General features: G+C 41.7%; 1 pseudogene; it reads right to left on the bottom strand.

Moving 5' to 3' along the window:
• Positions 1 to 12,407: 12,407 nt before the first annotated feature.
• LOC141122032 (uncharacterized) lies at positions 12,408 to 15,153 on the bottom strand (annotated as a pseudogene).
• Positions 15,154 to 18,964: the final 3,811 nt, after the last annotated feature.

Genomic DNA, 18,964 nt, shown 5'->3' with positions numbered 1-18,964 from the left:
TAGATCTGAACACAAATAGTCAAATCAAATGATTTTCCCAGAATCCTCATCACCTTATCATTCAGGCCTCTATTTATTAAAGCCCCACTTCAGACTGAGAAATAATTTACCCACACAGGACCTCCACACTCTGCAGGTTAATAGCTTGTAGCAGGCATTCTGATGTCATTACATACAATGCAGGATCAACAGTCCTACTTTGCTAGTGAAGATGCCAAGGGTCTGCCCACATCCTAAAAGCATCAGAAAAAAAGCCAGATGGCGGGACATTGGGAGGAGGAGCTGTGAGGTCAGTGTGATGTCATAGGACATATAGACTCTGGATGGAGGGACATTGGGAGGAGGAGCTGTGAGGTCAGTGTGATGTCATAGGACATATGAACTCTGGATGGAGAGAGATTTGGAGATTTGAGGGGCCCTCTATATGAGGCTCCCATGGAAACAAATCATTGTTCCTGGGTGTGTCCTTCCTCTCCTAAACTGAAGAGTGAACTTTGACCTTTACCATACAGAAATCTGTCAGGAATCTGTGAAAGTAAGCTCTCATGTGATCAGGTGACGTGCGGAGGAACGGAGTGTAAATAGCAGACAATTTTCTCCAGAGCTCCTAATGGTGGGGATGGATTTTTCTGAGTGCTGGTGCCAAGTTTCCACCCCCCAGGATCACTGCAGGTGTGGAGAAAAGCTGTGTAAGAGGATATGGAGGAGAGATGAGGAGGAGATCCAGGAATCAGGATAAAGGTCAGGACAAGCAACAGACGAGCGCATCCAAGAGATGAAGCCGGGGTCACTACACAGAAAATCAATCCAAGGAAACAACAGGCAGGACGAGGAATAGCAAGAAGGAGCTCAGAGACAAATGAGAATATTGCTCAGCCAATGGGAGATTATCTCTGCATGACTTACATAATGAAGGAGATGAGGGGGAGGGGAGGAAGTCCCTTAAGGCGGGGCTTGAGAAATTTGCTTTGAATCTAGGAGCCAGGTAAAAAAGGAGAGACGCCCACACTGTTGATTCAATGGCTGGATAGAGAGGAGCGCTCCATGCCAGAGGAACTTAACAGACACCGGAGGGCAACCTGATTGGTAATATATACACCCCATACACTGAACCACACTGTTTCGGAAGAGACAATGTCTAAAATTGCATACATTGATCCTGGAAAGGTGGAGGACTATCTACACAAGTCACACCAGAAAACGCCGCAGAAAACACCACGCGGCATGGCGCCCGTTAGCTCCCCGTAGCCGGCTACTGAACTTAGCCCCCAAGTTGCAGGTCCCTCGTGGACAGTACAGTTTTTATTGATTCGTTATGTTGGACCCTGTTGGTCCATAGGCTCTCTACCTGCCTAACATCTTTTTTCACAGAGATTACCCTCAGGTTCAAAGACTATCGTGTGCCCTTTGGCCTCAATTGGTGCCAATAAGGGAGGTTGTTTATCCTCATGGTTCGCTGACTGGGTTTAACCCAAGCCATTACTTATCCTTCTTACTGCTATATTCTTTGTATGCTACTGCTTTGACACCTTATGGCTAATTGCAATGTGATTACAAGCTGGAATGTACAAGGTCTTGGAGACAGAGTGAAATGACTGACGGTACTCCAAATGCTTAAAGGCCTGAACTCCTCCATGGTGTGTCTACAGGAGACTCATTTGTCCCCCCGGTCAGACATCTCAGTTTTCCACCAAGATGTTTGGCACTCAGTTTCACTCTGTCTTCTCCTCCTACTCCAGAGGAGTCAGTATATTGGTCGGCATGAGCGTGCCTTTTGCATGCTCAACCCCACTTGTTGACCCACATGGTCAGTACATATTTCTATTCAGTACACTCGATGGGTTACAATGCATTATCATGAATGTGTATATCCCCCCTCCCTTTTCATTAGAGGTTGTCAAGCTGGTGGCTAATTTCCTAGCACACCACCCCAATATACCTGCACTCGTGGTAGGTGATTTCAATAATTATCTTGACAAATATTCTAAATGAGCCCAAATACATACCATGGGAAAGGGCCAGACTCCCTTTGCTCGGCTTCCATTGGAGCTGGGCTTACGGGATGTTTGGAGGCTACATCACCCGCAGACCAAGTGCTACTCATGCCACTCAGCCTCACACGGAGGACTTTCCAGGATCGACCTTGGCCTAGGTAATGAGACAATGCTCCCACTGATCTCATCAGCACAATACGCTGCTAGAACTGTTTCCGACCATTCTCCATTATGTATTAAAATTCTTAAATCAGGGGTGGCAAGTGGGTTTGTTGGAAAATTAATCAGTTTTGGCTGTCGTTATTTCCCAACCCTGACCCCATACATCACAACCTATCCACATTCATACACATTAATAAACCAACAGCTAGCCCTGGTATTTTCTGGGATACACTGAAGGCTTTTCTAAGAGGTCCATTTATTAAAACAATTGCAGCCATCAAGGACAAAACAGGGTCCTGGGAAAGATCCGTGCTTCGGGAGGTTGAGAGGGCAGAGTCGATGTTTGTCGAATTCCCCCTCTGAATAAACCGAAAGAGCTTGGGAGAAGGCTCAAAATATCACAAAGCATATGGTTTTGACGAAAGCTGAAAATAAAAGATTCCTTCTTCAACAAAGATATTTTGAAGAAGGGGAAAGTACAGATCATATGCTAGCCATGATGATAAGATCACAAAGGGGATGCTCATATATTGAGACAAACATGGCCTATTGTGCCTGTAGGTGCTACTGAGAACCACTAAATATAAGAGACCCGTCTTGTAAGACAAGGACACTACATTGATCAATCAGAGGGCCTGTCTTAACACTACCCTGTTCAGGGAAATAAAACTGCAAAAAGGGGGGTCCCTGACAGACAATCTTTTTTGTTCATTTTTATCTTTAAGTCAGCGAAGACTAATGTGGTCGGACTTTTCGACCGGACTGGTCCGACGGACCAAATCCGGCTGACAATCCGATCATGTGTGGGCTTCACCGGACCTTCAGCAGACTTTTCCAGTCACAAATCTCACGGACTTTAGATTTGGAACATGTTTCAAATCTTTACGTCGTAACTCCGCCGGACCCAGAAATCCGCTGGTCTGTATGCTAGTGCGACGGACAAAAACCCACGCTAGGGCAGCTTTTGGCTATCAACTTCCTCACTTTTGTGTGATCGTATGTAGTTAAGTCTGTTCGTTAGAAAGTCCACCGCAAGTCCGCCAAAAGTCCGTCGAAAGTCTTTCGGATGGGGTGTCTGACTTTTGTAGCCGAAAAGTCCGACCGTGTGTACACAGCATAAGGGGGAAGCCTACTTAATGGTAATAGATTAACAGAATCTTGATCCCTGGGTTAAGGCATGCCCAATCTATAGCTTTCCTTATGCCCGAATGCCTACTTCAGGAGATTAAGTCCATAGCAGGAGTAGAAGAAAATATTACAGCGCACACGTCTTTTTTGCATGTGTGTGCTGTAATATTTTCTTCTACTCTATGGTCTTATAGCTGCACCATCTTAATGCATCTTTTAGGGTGTGCCCCCCAAATATCTTGTTTGTATATTGTATGGATTCTGACCAAATCCTTTTGGGTGAGGAGCACCCCACTCCCTCATCAAGTACCTCTCATTAGTGTCCACTTGTGTCATGGGTGGAGACCTCAAGATTCTCCAATTTAGAAGAGTGTATGGCTCTCATGGTTCAGAGAAGCAGGATCTCCCAATCTATGGATAGTGTAGGACCCACTAATCATGAGGTACTTTGTCGCAGTAAGTGGGCTTAGCACCATATAGCAATATGGTGTGACCAAATCCCCATATTTTTTGATAATATTTTTTTAGGTGTTTTAAACTAGCCTTGCTGGGGGTAAATGTCTTTTTTTCATGTGTGCACTGTAATATTTTCTTCTACTGTATGGTTTTATAGCTGCACCATCTTAATGCATCTTTTAGGGTGTGCCCCCCAAATATCTTGTTTGCATAGCAGGAGTAGAACACTCATATTGCTACATCTAGTTCTGCTAGGAGGGTGAAATGAAGGCCATGTACTGATCCGTAACCTATTCCGTCTGGTATACAGGTCAGGTGATACATTTTTATACTTCATCTTCAGGCCATAATACTCCTCTGAACAGAACTTCCCAAGTTCTTACTAAACAGGGTGATTTTTTTTATCACCTTCATCCAGTGTTCTATAACCCTACTGGGCTTCAACCCTAGAAAATGGTTCTGGCATCCCTGAATGTAAGGGGCTGAGGCTTTCTGACATGTGACGTCTGCAGCCAAAACTCCTGGCCCCTCCACGGAAAAGAAGGTCTGAAATAAGGAAAAGATGATACATGCATTATTAATATCACAAATATAAAGGCCATAGATTGTGGGCACAGCCCAATAGATTTATACAGAACGGACACAAGCATAGACAACAATGTTGTGTATCGGAGTGTGGCTAGATAAACCAACATATCAAATATGGAAAGAAACCCAAATCTGACCTTCAACGTAGACAGTCTTCACAGTTTGGTTTTCTGATGTGCAGCCAAGATGTAAAAACATTAAGACACAAGCAAACCCTAAATGCTGCGTATTTTGAAGTGCAGCTAGCTAGGTCATAACTGATATAAATACAGAAAGGACGGGAACCCCCTTTACTGTGGTGTCTTACTGATGTACAGCAAAACAAGGCCATAAATATAAGACAGAAAGACCCAATACTTCTATGTTGTGTATTTCTGACAAACCACCAAGTACAGTTATAAGATCAATATGAACACGGAAAAAACCCCACCAACTCCCATGTTGTGCATTTCTGCTGTGCTACAGGGTAAAATAATATGGAACACAAGACAATCTTTTCTGTTATGCAGTTCTGTAGTGCAGTCAGATAGAACCAACACTGAGAAAGGACACAAGCAACCTGCAGCATTGTGTTTTTCTGAAGTGCAGTAAGGTAAGGCAATATGAAACAGAAAGCACCAACAAGCTTCAATGTTGAGTATTTCTGCTGTACAGCAACATAAAAACAGAGAAAAAACAGAGAAAAAATAGACAGCCTTCACAGCTGCGATCTTTCTGGTGTACTGCAAAATAAGACAATAACTCCATGATGAGTATTCCTGCTGTGTAGCAAAACCTCACCCAGAAGGGACAGATAAGCATGAGAAAAGTCATGCACTATGGCTTCCAATGGGTACCACTCGTGTCTGTGCGACTCCATTTCACAGTGCCTCCAGCAGTCCCTGCTTTCTGGATCCACAGACCTCAAGATTACACAGGTCGCAGGAAAAAATTGCAATTTTCAGATTGAAATAATGAGGGATTCCCAATGCTGTGACTTCCTGGAGGAGTGCCAGCCAACAACCCCCTGTTGTGTATCCCTAATGCGGCGTACACATGGGCGGACTTTGACGGACTTTCCGAATGAACGGACTTGCCTACACAAGATCAACCAAAGTCCAACGGATTCGTACGTGATGACGTATGACCGGACTAAAACAAGGAAGTTCATAGCCAGTAGCCAATAGCTGCCGTAGTGTCGGTTTTCGTCCATCAGACTAGCATACAGACTAGCGGACTTTTCGACCGGACTAGAGTCCGTTGGACAGATTTGAAACATGTTTCATTTCTAGGTCTGTCGAACTTTTGGGAAAAAAAAAAGTCCACTGGAGCCCACACAAGATTGTATTGTCCGTCAGACTCCGGTCCGCCGGACCAAGTCTGCCGTAAAGTCCGCTCGTGTGTACGCGGCATAAGGAGCAGCAAGGTAGATCAATGAGAAACAGAAAAGACATCGCTCACTGCTGTGCCTTTCTGATATGCAGCTGATAAGGCAGTAAATATAGGACATACAGGACACAAACAATGTTCAATCTTTGTGTATGTCTGATGTGTAGCAATATACCAATACTGAGCAGAGATGTCACCATCCTCAATGTGTCTCCCTGCTGAGCAGCAAAAACCAATCAGAAAAAGACAATCAACCTTCACTGCTGTGTCCTTTCTGATATGCAGCCAATAAGGCAGTATATGTAAGACATAAAGGACAGACAACCTTCAATCTTGTATATGTCTGATGTGCAACAATATAACAATTCTGAATAGAGATAGCACATCCCTATTGAAGTGATTTGACATGCGACTCAACATGTAAAATCGCATGCCTAAAATCGGCAGCCATTGCCGTTAATAGCACTGTCTGAATCAGCACGACGCCACTTTGTGGTGCTGCACCGATTACCAAAGGCAGTATATGTACTAGAGGTCGACCGATATATCGGCCGATATTTGGCTCTTTTTACTTAATCGGCATCGGCCGATTGTGCTGATAAAAAAAGCCGATTATAACTTCAGTGGGACTTGCAAATGACTTCTGTAATAGTCAATGCAAGTTGTCTGAAGTTTTCTTCTCTCCTCCTCTGGGCAGCCAAGTCTGATAAGAAGATACATTGTATCTCTTTCAGGTTCTTTTATCAATAGACTGAATTCCGTGGAGAAGTTTTCAGTTTAACCATTTAAAGACTAAATCTTTTCTGACACTTGTTGCTTACAAGTAAAAAGCCTGTATTTTCTGCTATAAAATCACTTAGAACCCCCAAACATTATATATATTTTTTCTAGCAGAGACCCTAGGGAATAAAATAGCGGTTGTTGCAATATTTTATGTCACACGGTATTTGCGCAGCGGTCTTTCAAACGCAATTTAAAAAAAAAAAAATACACTAATGAAATAATAATAAAAAAAAAAAAAAGCAGTAAAGTTAGACCATTTTTTTTCGTCCAAAAGTTTTGATTACCTGTTTTTGTGTATTAAATATTTAAGATATAGTTATTTTTTTTTTTAATCTAAATTATACATACAAGTGAAATGATTGGAGGTTTGTTTTGTTTAATAAATGTTTAAATATAGAAAATTTTCTGTATCACTTATTACTTAAGGCTGCTTCCACACTGGAGCGGGCATGCATTGACGGTAAAACGCTGTTAGTTTTAGCGGCGCTTTACCGTCATTTTAGCGGCGCTATTCAGCTGCTAGCGGGGCGCTTATAACCCAGCTAGCGGCCGAAGAAGGGATTAAATGCGCCCCTGAAGTGCTGCTGCCAAAACGCTTTGCAGGCGCTTCGGCAGCGGTGCGCATTCATTTCAATGGGCAGGAGTGGTGGAGGAGGGGTATACACCGCTCCAAAGATGCTGCTTGCAGGACTTTTTTTTAACATCCTGCCAGCGCATCGCCCCAGTGTAAAAGGAGTCTAACTGTTAGATTTTATGAGATGAAGGGAAAAAAAAATATATCATATATCGGCCATCGGCCACCGAGATTTCTAAATATCGGCTTTGGCATCGGCCAGAGAAAAACCCATATCGGTCGACCTCTAATATGTACTACTCCTAGCCCAGGTTCAATTTGTATTTCTGCTATGTAGCCCAACAAATCAGGACCATCAATCTTCACTGCTGCCTTTCTGATAAGCAACCAATAAGGCAGTAATACAGGACACAAAACCCCACAGACAGACCTCAATCTCTGATGTGCAGCAATATAACAATTATGAGCAGAGAGGTCACCAGACTCAATGATGTGCGTTTCTGCCGTGCGGCACCAGAAAGTACAGACCTCCTTCACTGTTGTATTTTTCTGATCTGTAGCCAAATAAAGCAGAACCTTTAGGATATAAAGGACACCAAACAAGCTTCAGTGCAGTGTATTTCTGATGTACAGCAATATACCCCTTATGAGAAGAGATGTCACCAATCTCAATGTGTATTTCTGCTGTGCCACAAAACATCCCAGCAAGGACAAACCTTCACTACTGAGGTCTACTGGTGTGCAGCCAAGAAGGAGTCATGGTGTATCCCTTTATGAAATAACCAACAGGGGCAAATTACTCCATAGACATAGGCTGGGCTGTAGATACTAACCCTTCACCACCAGTGAAGGAACAAATCCTAAAATGGTTGGACACCTTACTATAGTAGTTGTTGTCCTACCTTACCTCCGTTCCCTGAGACTGAGAAAACACTAGCCAGCTCATACACAGGTGAGGCTGATCAGCAACTAAAGTCTCAATGTGCCCAGCCCTAGAGACCAATTAAGACAGCCTCTAGAAGAGGTGGTCACCATTTTAGTCTGGAGGTAAATAGATATCTGCAGGCCTTAAACAAGCAATCATGTAGAAGATCATAGGTTTGCACAGAAAATCCTCAAAGGATGTAGGAAGTGATTTATGGTAAATCGCCTTTAGATCTGCCACTGAGTGGACTGTAGTCCAAACCAACAAAAAGGTTTTTCTTACCTCCTGCACTATAATATAACCACAGTGTAAAGGTGGAGTGGGAGGTTGGAGCTTATGAAAAGTTACCCATAGCAAGCAACCCCCAAAAGGAAGATCTGTCACAAGGGAACCCCTACTGTGTCACACAGAAGCTTGGTCCCTGCCACATCACTGAAAGTTAGGTCAGATTTTAATAGGGATGAGCTAAACATCCCCCAGTTCGGTTCGCTGCAGAACATGTGAACAGGCAAGAAATTTGTTTGAACACGAGAACACTGTTAAAGTCTATGGGACATGAACATGAATAATCAAAAGTGCTAATTTTAAAGGTTAATATGCAAGTTATTGTCATAAAAAGTGTTTGGGGACCTGGGTCCTGCCCCAGGGGACATGTATCAATTCAAAAAAAGTTTTAAAAATTGACGTTTTTGCAGGAGCAGTGATTTTAATAATGCTTAAAGTGAAATAATAAAAATGAAATATTCCTTTAAATATCGTACCTGGGGGGTGTCCTTAGTATGCCTGTAAAGTGGCGCATTTTTCCCGTGTTTAGAACAATACCACAGCAAAATGACATTTCTAAAGGAGAAGAAAGTTATTTAAAACTGATTGCTGCTGTAATGTATTGATGGATCCTGGCAATACAGATACAAATCATTGAAAAAAACGGTATGGGTTCCCCCCCAGTCCATTACCAGGCCCTTTGGGTCTGGTATGAATATTAAGGGGAACCCAGCACCAAAATGTAAAAAAAAAAGAAAATGCATGGGGGTCCCCCCAAAATCCATACCAGGCCCCTCATGTCTGGTATGGATTTTAGGGGAACTCTGCGTCAAAATAAAAAAAAGGCGTAGGGGTCCCCCTAAAATCCATACCAGACCCTTATCCAAGCACGCAACCTGGCAGGCTGCATGAAAAGAGGGGGGATAAGAGAGCGCCCCCCCTCCTGAACTGTACCAGGCCACATGACCTCAACATGGGGAGGATGCTTTGGGGTCGCCCCCAAAGCACATTACATCAGAAGGGGCGGGGTCCCCCATTTATATCACCTGGTGGCCCCGCCCTTAGCTATATAACAGCTGTCATCACAAAAAGGGTTCAGTTGGTCCCATGAAGGCAGAGTTGTTGCATTTTTTTTTGGGTCTGTCAGCACTGTGATCGAGGATGAATGGACATCGCGAGACAGTTTTTTTTTTTAATAAAGGACTTGTCCCAAATTGTCTACTGTCATTTTTAACATTTTGACAATTTTTTTGGTGAATGAGTAGGGGTACAATGTACCCAATGGGATCTGGGGGTCGCCTTGTTAAAGGAGGCTTCCAGATTTTGATAAGCCCCCCACCCACAGACCCCCACAACCACCGGGCAAGGGTTGTGGGGATAGGGCTCTTGTCCCCATCAACATGGGGACAAGGTGCTTTGGGGGCGACCCCAAAGCATCCTCCCCATGTTGAGGGCCTGTGGCCTGGTATGGTTCAGGAGGGGGGCTGCTCTCTTTTCACCCCTCTCCTTTCCTGTGTCCTGCCAGGTTGCGTGCTCGGATAAGGGTTTGGTATGGATTTTGGGGGGGATCCCTACGCCATTTTTTTATTTCAGTGCTGGATTCCCCTTAATATCCATACCAAACCTGAAGGGCCTGGTATGGACTTTGGGGGGACCCCACACTCATTTTTTCTTTAAATTTTGGTGCTGGGTTCCCCTTAATATTCATACCAGACCCAAAGGGCCTGGTAATGGACTGGGGGGGACCCATGTTGTTTTTTTCAATGAGTTTTATCTGTATTGCCAAGACCCGACAATTCATTACAGCCACAAGCAGTTTTAAATGACTTTATTCCTTTAGAAACGTCATTTTGCTGTGGTATTGTTCTAAACACGAGAAACATTTGCTAATTTGAGGGCATACTAAGGACACCCCCAGGCACATTTTTAAAGGAATATTTCCTTTTTTTATTGTTTCACTTTAAGCATTATTGAAATCACTGCTCCTGAAAAAAATGGCTGTTTTTAAAACTTTTTTTTGCATTGATATATGTCCCCTGGGGCAGGACCCGGGTCCCCATACACTTTTTATGGCAATAACTTGCATATAAGACTTTAAAATGAGCACTTTTGGTTTTTCATGTTCATGTCCCATAGACTTTAACGGTGTTCGTATGAATTTTTTGCCTGTTTGCATGTTCTGGTGAGAACCAAACCGGGCGGTGTTCCCTAGTTATAAGGGTAAAGTTGCAGAACTCATCTTGCCTTTGCAGAGGGAGCAGAGAATGAATCATCTTCAGGAGGCCTTGAAGAAAAGTTTGTGTAACGCCTTTCCAGACCCTGGGAAGTTACCATTTCCTGGTGCTGGACAACGTGTTTCTGAGGCTTCGTTCGGTTCTTCGTTCAGAGAAAGAGCGGTAGAGAAGGTGGCTGGCTGACCAATGCCTTTAAACAATTTTTCAGTCCTCAGCGCCAAGGTCTGATTCAAGCAACCATCACCAGCATCTGCATTATATTGTGCAGGAATATCTAGGGGCAAGAGCAGGCTTGGAGATCTTTCCAACAGAGCATCCACTGGGTTACTGGGTCTTGAGGATGGACTACTGGCCATAACTTGCTCAATATGCAATCGAGCTACTGGCCTGTCCTGCATCCAGCGTTCTTTCTGAACGCACATTCAGTGCTGCTGGAGGGTTTGTAACAGATCAAAGAGACTCCTGTCCACAGACTCCATTGATAGGCTCACATTTAGAAAAATGAATCAGTCCTGGATCAGCAGCTATCAAACCGCTGATGCTGATGTAACTGATTGAATTTGCCTATCCTATTCCTCCTGAATCTTGATGATGCTAGCCTCCAACAATATTTTTGGTTTAGGGCACCACCACCACCCAAGGCCCGATTTTTCTTCCCCTGTTTAACAGGGGCATGTAATTACAATTTTTTTTACAGTGTTCTGACACCACCAACACCTAAGGCCCAATTTTTCTGCAGAGTATAAAGTGCAGTCCGTATAGTATATATACTGCAGTTCCATACAAAAATACATACATACTGCAAATCCATACCAGACCCTTATCCGAGCACGCAACCTGGCAGGCCGCAGGAAAGAAGAGGGGGAAAAGAGAGTGGCCCCCCTCCTGAACCATATTAAGCCACATGCCCTCAACATGGGGGGATGCTTTAGGGGGGTCGCCCCCAAAGCACCTTGCCTCCATGTTGATAGGGACAAGGGCCTCGTCCCCACAACCCTGGCCTGGTGGTTGTGGGGGTCTGTAGGTGGGGGGCTTATCGGAATCTGGAAGCCCCCTTTAACAAGGGGGCCCCCAGATCCCGCCCCCCCATGTAAATGGGTATTGGGCACATTTTACCCCTAGCCATTCACCAAAAAAAGTGTCAAAAAGTAATACACAGTTTTCGATAATTCTTTTATTAAAAAAAGAAAAAAGTTTACTGCGATGTCCATCCATCTTCAATCACACCGCCTAATGAACCCAAAAAATAGAAAAAAAAAACACCTCTGCCTCAAAGAGAGGCGTCCCGCTGACTGCTGTCTCTTGGCTGTGACAGCTGTTATATAGGCAAGGGTGGGGCCACCCGGTGACATAACAGAGTGACCTCACCCCTTCTGACATGTGCCATCAGAGGGGGGAAGGGTCATCCGGTTACATCAGCGGGTGACCCCACCCTTGCCTATATAACAGCTGTCACAGCAAAAATAGAGCAGTGGCCAGGAGACATCCCATGTTGGCAGAGTATTTTCAGTTTTTTTTTTTTCTATTTTTCGGGTTCATTAGGCGGTTGAAGATGGTTTGACATCCTGGGACACTTTTTTTTTCTTTTTAAATAAAGGAATTGTCAAAAAATGTCTTTTGTGGTTTTAACTTTTTGACACTTTTTTGGGTGAATGGGTAGGGGTTTTTAAAGGCTGCTTGCTCGGATAAGAGTCTGGTATGGATTTTGGAGTGGGGATCCAACGCTCTTTTTTAAAAAAATTATTTCTCAAAGATAAAGATATTTTACATATAAATGATAGAAAAATTATCATTTTTGACTGGACTTCCACTTTAAAAAGGCACAACATGAGACATACAACTTGATATAAAAAGATTATTTTATTACAAACATGTTTAAAAAAAAAAAAAAAATATATATATATATATATATATATATATATATATATATATATATATATATATATACTTTCACAAATGTCCACTAGAGGAATATATCCTGTATATGTAATGTTCCCCATATATCATACAGGACACCAATGACCATCAACTAATTAGGTGTAACAATATTCTGTATAGTCCAGATGATCTTGTCCAACGGTTAACGCGTTTCCCTGAATAGCTTTTTCAGGACTATATGCTTTTGAGGGAAACATCACTATCAAGCAGACAAACACAAGATAAGGTAAGTATATATTTATATTTCAATACTGTCATTCATATTACACACTTTATTAGATTATATATTTGTAGACAGCACAGCTTACATCAATATTCTTTCCAATATCTTGTAAGTTTCCTACATCAAGTGTTCCAGAATGTGGGTAGTAAGATGAACATTCACATGTATAAACAGGAGATCATTCTACAAAAACAGAGAAACCAAGATCTAGGCCACCATTGTATGCACATTTGTGATATCTCACCTCATAAATTGCCACTTACATCCAATATAGATAATCAACTGTGGGTTCCAATGTAATCCATGGCTATTTAGCAATATCCCTAGGAGCCAATAATACTATGTGTGACGGGGTATATTCCACATCTTCCGAACAACCCCTGCAACACAATGGCAATGCTTGTTACACTTAGGGGCTCTGCCAAACCAAAAACAGCATAATGGAGTCTCACCCTGTTATCCTAGGGAAAACAATAAGTGGGGTCCAGATATATACAGCTGGATATCCTGGAGGATAATATCTTGGGAAGAAGGAGGGAGGAAAGAGCTTTAAGATGAACAAACACGCCATAACTGTACAGATGCTGCGTGACACTGACAGCACTGAGGAAAGGAAATGCCAATAACCAGCATTTGTTTACATGTGAATGGACACAGCTGATCACATGGTAAAGGACCTACGTCATCAGCTCTTTACCACAAACGGTGACGTACAGTGTCCAAGGGGCACAGCGCACCACTGATCACCTCGCTACTCGCCTCTGTGAGCACACATGTTCAGCAAGAATGGTAGCATGTCATATGACATCCTCCCAGAACAATAGCAGTCCCACCATCATTGTACTTTAGGCTGGGCGGGAATCAGTTAATATTGTTGGTTTAAATAACTTTTATCCTGCAATGTCTACTGTAATTATTAGTGCATGAGTTTGATCTCAGGTACTAGTATAAAACTATTCCTGACAAAGGAAAATAAGGGATCTATGTAAAGAAAATATGTTGGAGAAATGTGACAAACATTCATCCACTCGTTACAAATTCTGGCCGTAATTTAACTTAGTGATTTCCTATGATCATCAGCTCCATCTAGTGGCCATAATAAGAGATTTTGCCTCAATCAGTAAAAAAAAGCACAATACCTCATGGCCACTAGATGGAGCCAATGATCATAATGCTGGTCACATTTGTTCAACTCTTTATTTTTAAATAATCCTCTGAGTGTCTGTGAAATTTTACACCACAAAATGTACTCAGCCAATGAGAGGCAATGACTCAATTTTTGTTTTTCTACTGCTATCAATGGCCAACACGGTACAACACTTCATCCATGTCTTTGTTGATCTCTGATCTCCTTATCAACTGTTTCTTCCATGATGAAGATCAGCCATGGAGTATATCTGAGGTGTATATCAGGGTGTGCTTCTTCCCCACATGGGAGCTGTGATGTCCAGCAACATTCATATAGAAGACATTCCCCACACTCAAGGCACTAATACACATCAAGGGTTGTGTGATTTCCTGATGTTCAGGAAGACAGGACTTCAGTGAGGAACAATTACCTCACTCAGGACAGGAAAGTGGCTTCTCCCCTGTGTGAGATCTCTGATGTGTGTCAAGATTGGACTTCTGTGAAAAACATTTGCCGCACTAAGGACAGGAATACGGCTTCTCCCCCGTGTGAGATCTCTGATGTGAATCAAGATTGGACTTCTGTGAAAAACATTTCCCGCACTCAGGACAGGAAAACGGCTTCTCCCCCGTGTGAGATTTCTGATGTGTGTAAGGACTGGACTTCTGTGAAAAACATTTCCCGCACTCAGGACAGGAATACGGCTTCTCCCCGTGTGAGATCTCTGATGTGAGTCAAGATTGGACTTCTGTGAAAAACATTTCCCACACTCAGGACAGGAAAACGGCTTCTCCCCCGTGTGAGATTTCTGATGTGTGGAAAGACTGGACTTCATTGAAAAACATTTCCCGCACTCAGGACAGGAAACGGCTTCCCCCCGAGTGAGATCTCTGATGTCTGTAAAGATTGGACCTTTCTGAAAAACATTTCCCGCACTCAGGACAGGAATATGGCTTCTCCCCTGTGTGAGATCTTATATGCACATTGAGCTGATATTTAGAATGGAAACACTTCCCGCACTCAGTACAGGAAAAGCTCTTCTCTGTTGGAAGGAAGGCACCGTCCCTCACAGTCTGAGGTTCCTCAGGATAAGAGGAATACGATGGTCCATCTACACTGTGTGGTGCCGGATGGACATTTGAGGTAGTCGGGTTTTCTCCTGGACTATACTGTGTGATGTCCTCATCTTCTACTTTACAGTCTGGAGACAAAGTGAGACAATCCTCTGAGGTTTTCCTCATCTCCCGTCCATCTACTAAAATAGAGATACAAAGATTATTACTAGACATGAGCTGATTGGTTCCCCTAAACCAGGACTCCGCCCACATCCAGCAGCTTTGTCTCTGAGGATCTTACAATTCCCCCCTCAAGGTAACTAGTAAATAGGTCCTCTGATCTCCTACCAGTACATTTCTTTATTCATGGACTTTAGTCAGAGAGTGAGGAAACACACAGGTTCCTGCTGTGCTCCAATCAAATCATCAGATATAAAATGTCCAGCTGGTAGGAAATGGGTGTAACAAAAGAGAATACATATTATGTGTATATATAGCAGTGGGTAGAGGGGAGAGAGCAGAAGTCAGGACTATGTAATGTACAACATATTGTATAAGATACAACAGATAGGAATATATAGTATCAGAATAATGTAATGTACAACATAGAGCATATAGTGCAGGGGTCAGGAGTATATAATGTACAACATAGAGTATATAGTGCAGGGGTTAGGAGTATGTAATTTACAACATATAGTATATAGACATGTGCAGGATGAAAAAATTTGTTTAGTTTAATTTCGATTCATTATTTAACTAAATTAGTTTAGTTGCTTTCGTTTTCGGGATTCGTTTTGTTTCAAATTCGAAAAAATAAACTATATATAACCATTTTCCGAAATTCGTATAGAATTAAATCAAATACCAATAGAAAAGATTAGAATAGAATAGAAAATAATGGCATAGCAAAAAACAAATATAATATATTCTATTCTAATTCATTCTGTACCAAATTAGAATTTCAGAAGATTATATATATATATATATATATATATATATATATATATATATATATATATATATATATATATATATATATATATATATATATATATATATATATATATATATATATATATATATATATATATATATATATATATATTATATATATATATATATATAATCTTCTGAAAACAAAAAAAAAATATATATATATATATATCTTCTGCAAATGATAGATAGATAGATACATCTATCTATCATTTGCCGAAATTCAAATTTTGTGTAGAGTGAATTAGAATAGAAAAGAATAGACTAGAAAAACAATAGTACAGAATAAAATATGATAGATATTCTATTCTATTCTGTTCTATTGTTTTTCTAATCAAATTCATTCTATATGAAATTAGAATTTCAGAATTTTTTAAAATTTGAATGGAAAAGATTAGAATAGAATATAAAAAAATAGAAAAAGTAAAGCATAGAAAAACAATAGAACAGAATAGAATAAAATATAATATATGTTTTTCTATTCTATTCTTTTGTATTCAAATTCATTCTATACAAAATTCGAACTTCAGAAGCCATCTTTCGAAATTCAAATTTCGTATAGAATGAATTTGAATAGAAAAGACTAGAATAGAAAATAATAGAAAAGAAAAAGCATAGAAAAAAAAATTATAATTATATATGTATATTTTAGTCTATTGTTTTTCTATGCTATTTCTATGCTATTGTAATGGAAATTTGTATGTTCTGTATATAATTGTATTGTATTTTGTATGTATTGCACACTGCCCTCACTGTGCACACAGCACTAATAATGTTTTCAGTAAATGTTTACATTCTTTCCAGTCCTGATTAGAATTAGCCTGCCTATGTAACGCCCCTTGTTACCATAAACGTACAATTGTAATATTAATGTGATACCTATGTAATCATGTGCATAAAAACCTTCAATTGCGTCATAATAAAGCAGAACAGTTATTTGGAAAGATGCTGAGAGTATCTTTTGTGTCTGTTCCCTACTGCAGTAGTTATTATTAATTTGGAACCACTAATCAATATGAGGATAGGAGTTGCCTATCATCAATTTAACCGAGTCAGCATGGCGAGCTTTGCCTTAGGAGGGGATTCCAGGTGACCCTGAGTATCCGAAACGAGGAGCTTGAGACGATCCGGGAATTTCTGATAATCAGCCGGCTGAGGTAAGCCTTTTGCTTACATTTGAGTTATCAGACTTCCTTGATCGGTAAGGCAGTTTAGGGACAAAGGGTCCCTATTTTACTCCACTTAATCGAACTGTATTGATTGGTGGTTATATGTTATGTTGTCCCTGTCTATTGTCCATTGGAGTGTTATAGATAAGAAAGGGAAGAATAGTGCTGTTCACAGGTATATGTAGTAAATCTGCTAGATAAAGTAGTTTAGAGACAAGAGGGTATAGGCACACGTAGAGAAGAGAGAAGACTGGCCAGTCATTATGGGCATTGAATTAAGTAAGGGAATGAAGGGTAAGAGACCCTCAAAAATGCCCAGCGCAAGAGAAGCGCTATATGTGAACCAAAGGTGCGGTTCCGCCTATACTGAGCCCCTAGATTAATGGTTAAAGTGTACAGGGATCCACAGTGGGTAACTGGGTTACCAAGGTCCACAGAGACTAAGAATCATGCAGAGTAAACAGCTAGAGAAACAGCTATCTATGTGAGCAGGATTAATCAAGGCTGATAATAACACTAGACAGAAAGGGACATTTTCATGCTAAGTTGTGGGATGAATTTGGGGTCAGGCACTATAACTATAATGCCCCGTACACACGGTCGGATTTTCCGATGGAAAATGTCCGATCGGAGCGTGTTGTCGGAAATTCCGACCGTGTGTGGGCGCCATCGGACATTTTCCATCGGATTTTCCGACACACAAAGTTGGACAGCAGGAGATAAAATTTTCCGACAACAAAATCCGATCGCGTCAATTCCGACCGTGTGTGGCCTGTTCCGACGCACAAAGTGGCACGCATGCTCAGAAGAAATTCCGACACGGGACAGCTCGTTCTGGTAAACTTAGCGTTAGCAATGGATACAGCACTTTCGTCACGCTGCAATGTAAAAAATGGTTTAATACAGCGCTCTCTCTTCTTCTTCATAATGTGACAAGAATTAAGTCGTTTTGATGCTCATATTCACACACACTTCTCACAAAGTTTTATTTGTGTTTTTTTAGTGGGATTCCCTTAATATATTGTTATTAGTTGTCACATCTGACAGTTTTATATTTTTTATGGTTTTTTTTTTTTTTGTTTTTAAGCCTTTTTTTTTCTTTAATGTTTGGATTTTTTCCAAGGCTGATCTTTGTTCAATGTTATTTTTATTTTTACTCCAGAATATTTTTGTGTGTGTTTTGTGTGGCAAGTTACCCCAACACCATTGATATCTTTTATTATTTAATCTCCATGAGATTTTTTGTTGTTGGTGTCCCTTGTTCATTTCACATTGTATATTAGAAATGTACCTGAATCCTCACAAACTAACCATCATTTTTGAAGTAAAACACATAGGAGAGTATAATTCAAAACAAAAATCCTTTATTAAGGGCTCAGAACCAAACAAAGAGGAAGGCAACACTGGATCAACAGGAGAAATTAGTGAAGCCTGGGACCCCCACGGCAGACATCAATTCTTAAACCTCAAAATTGGTGGCCTGAGGAGTCCATATATAAGGGAGGGCAGTCTGGTCCGGGATTCACAGAGACTTGGCTAGCAGCAGATGACATCAGTGTCCCCAGGCTGTGGTACCACAAGAGGCTGCATCTTTTGGCCGACCAGACTGGATCCAGGGTCCTCACTCTCTGGTCTTCCTTTCACACTTCCTTCCGGGCTGTGGCTGTGCAGTTGGAGATGTGGCAGGAGGAGGAGTAGGACCTGGAGGAGGAGTAGGACCTGCAGGAGGAGGAGGAGGACCATCCCAAAGCTGTGTGTGAGGTGTAAGTTGGCCCCTCACACCTTTCGCCAGAGCCTCAGATATGAGGGCCTCACACATGGCTTTTTGGCCCTCCTCCATCCTCTGCATTTTATAGGCTATGAATGCCGCAAGGTTCTCCTGCCTGGTGTGTGGTGCTCCCAGGACCTCTGTAGCCCTACAAAAAAATCTGATAGCCGCCTCCTCTAGGGTACTCCTCCTCCTGCCACTTTCTGTTTCCAG

The sequence above is a fragment of the Aquarana catesbeiana genome, unplaced genomic scaffold (assembly GCF_042186555.1).
Source record: "Aquarana catesbeiana isolate 2022-GZ unplaced genomic scaffold, ASM4218655v1 unanchor237, whole genome shotgun sequence".
NCBI lineage: Eukaryota > Metazoa > Chordata > Amphibia > Anura > Ranidae > Aquarana > Aquarana catesbeiana.
The sequence above is the reverse complement of the archived record's forward strand: the minus strand, read 5'-3'. Positions and strand labels throughout refer to the sequence as shown.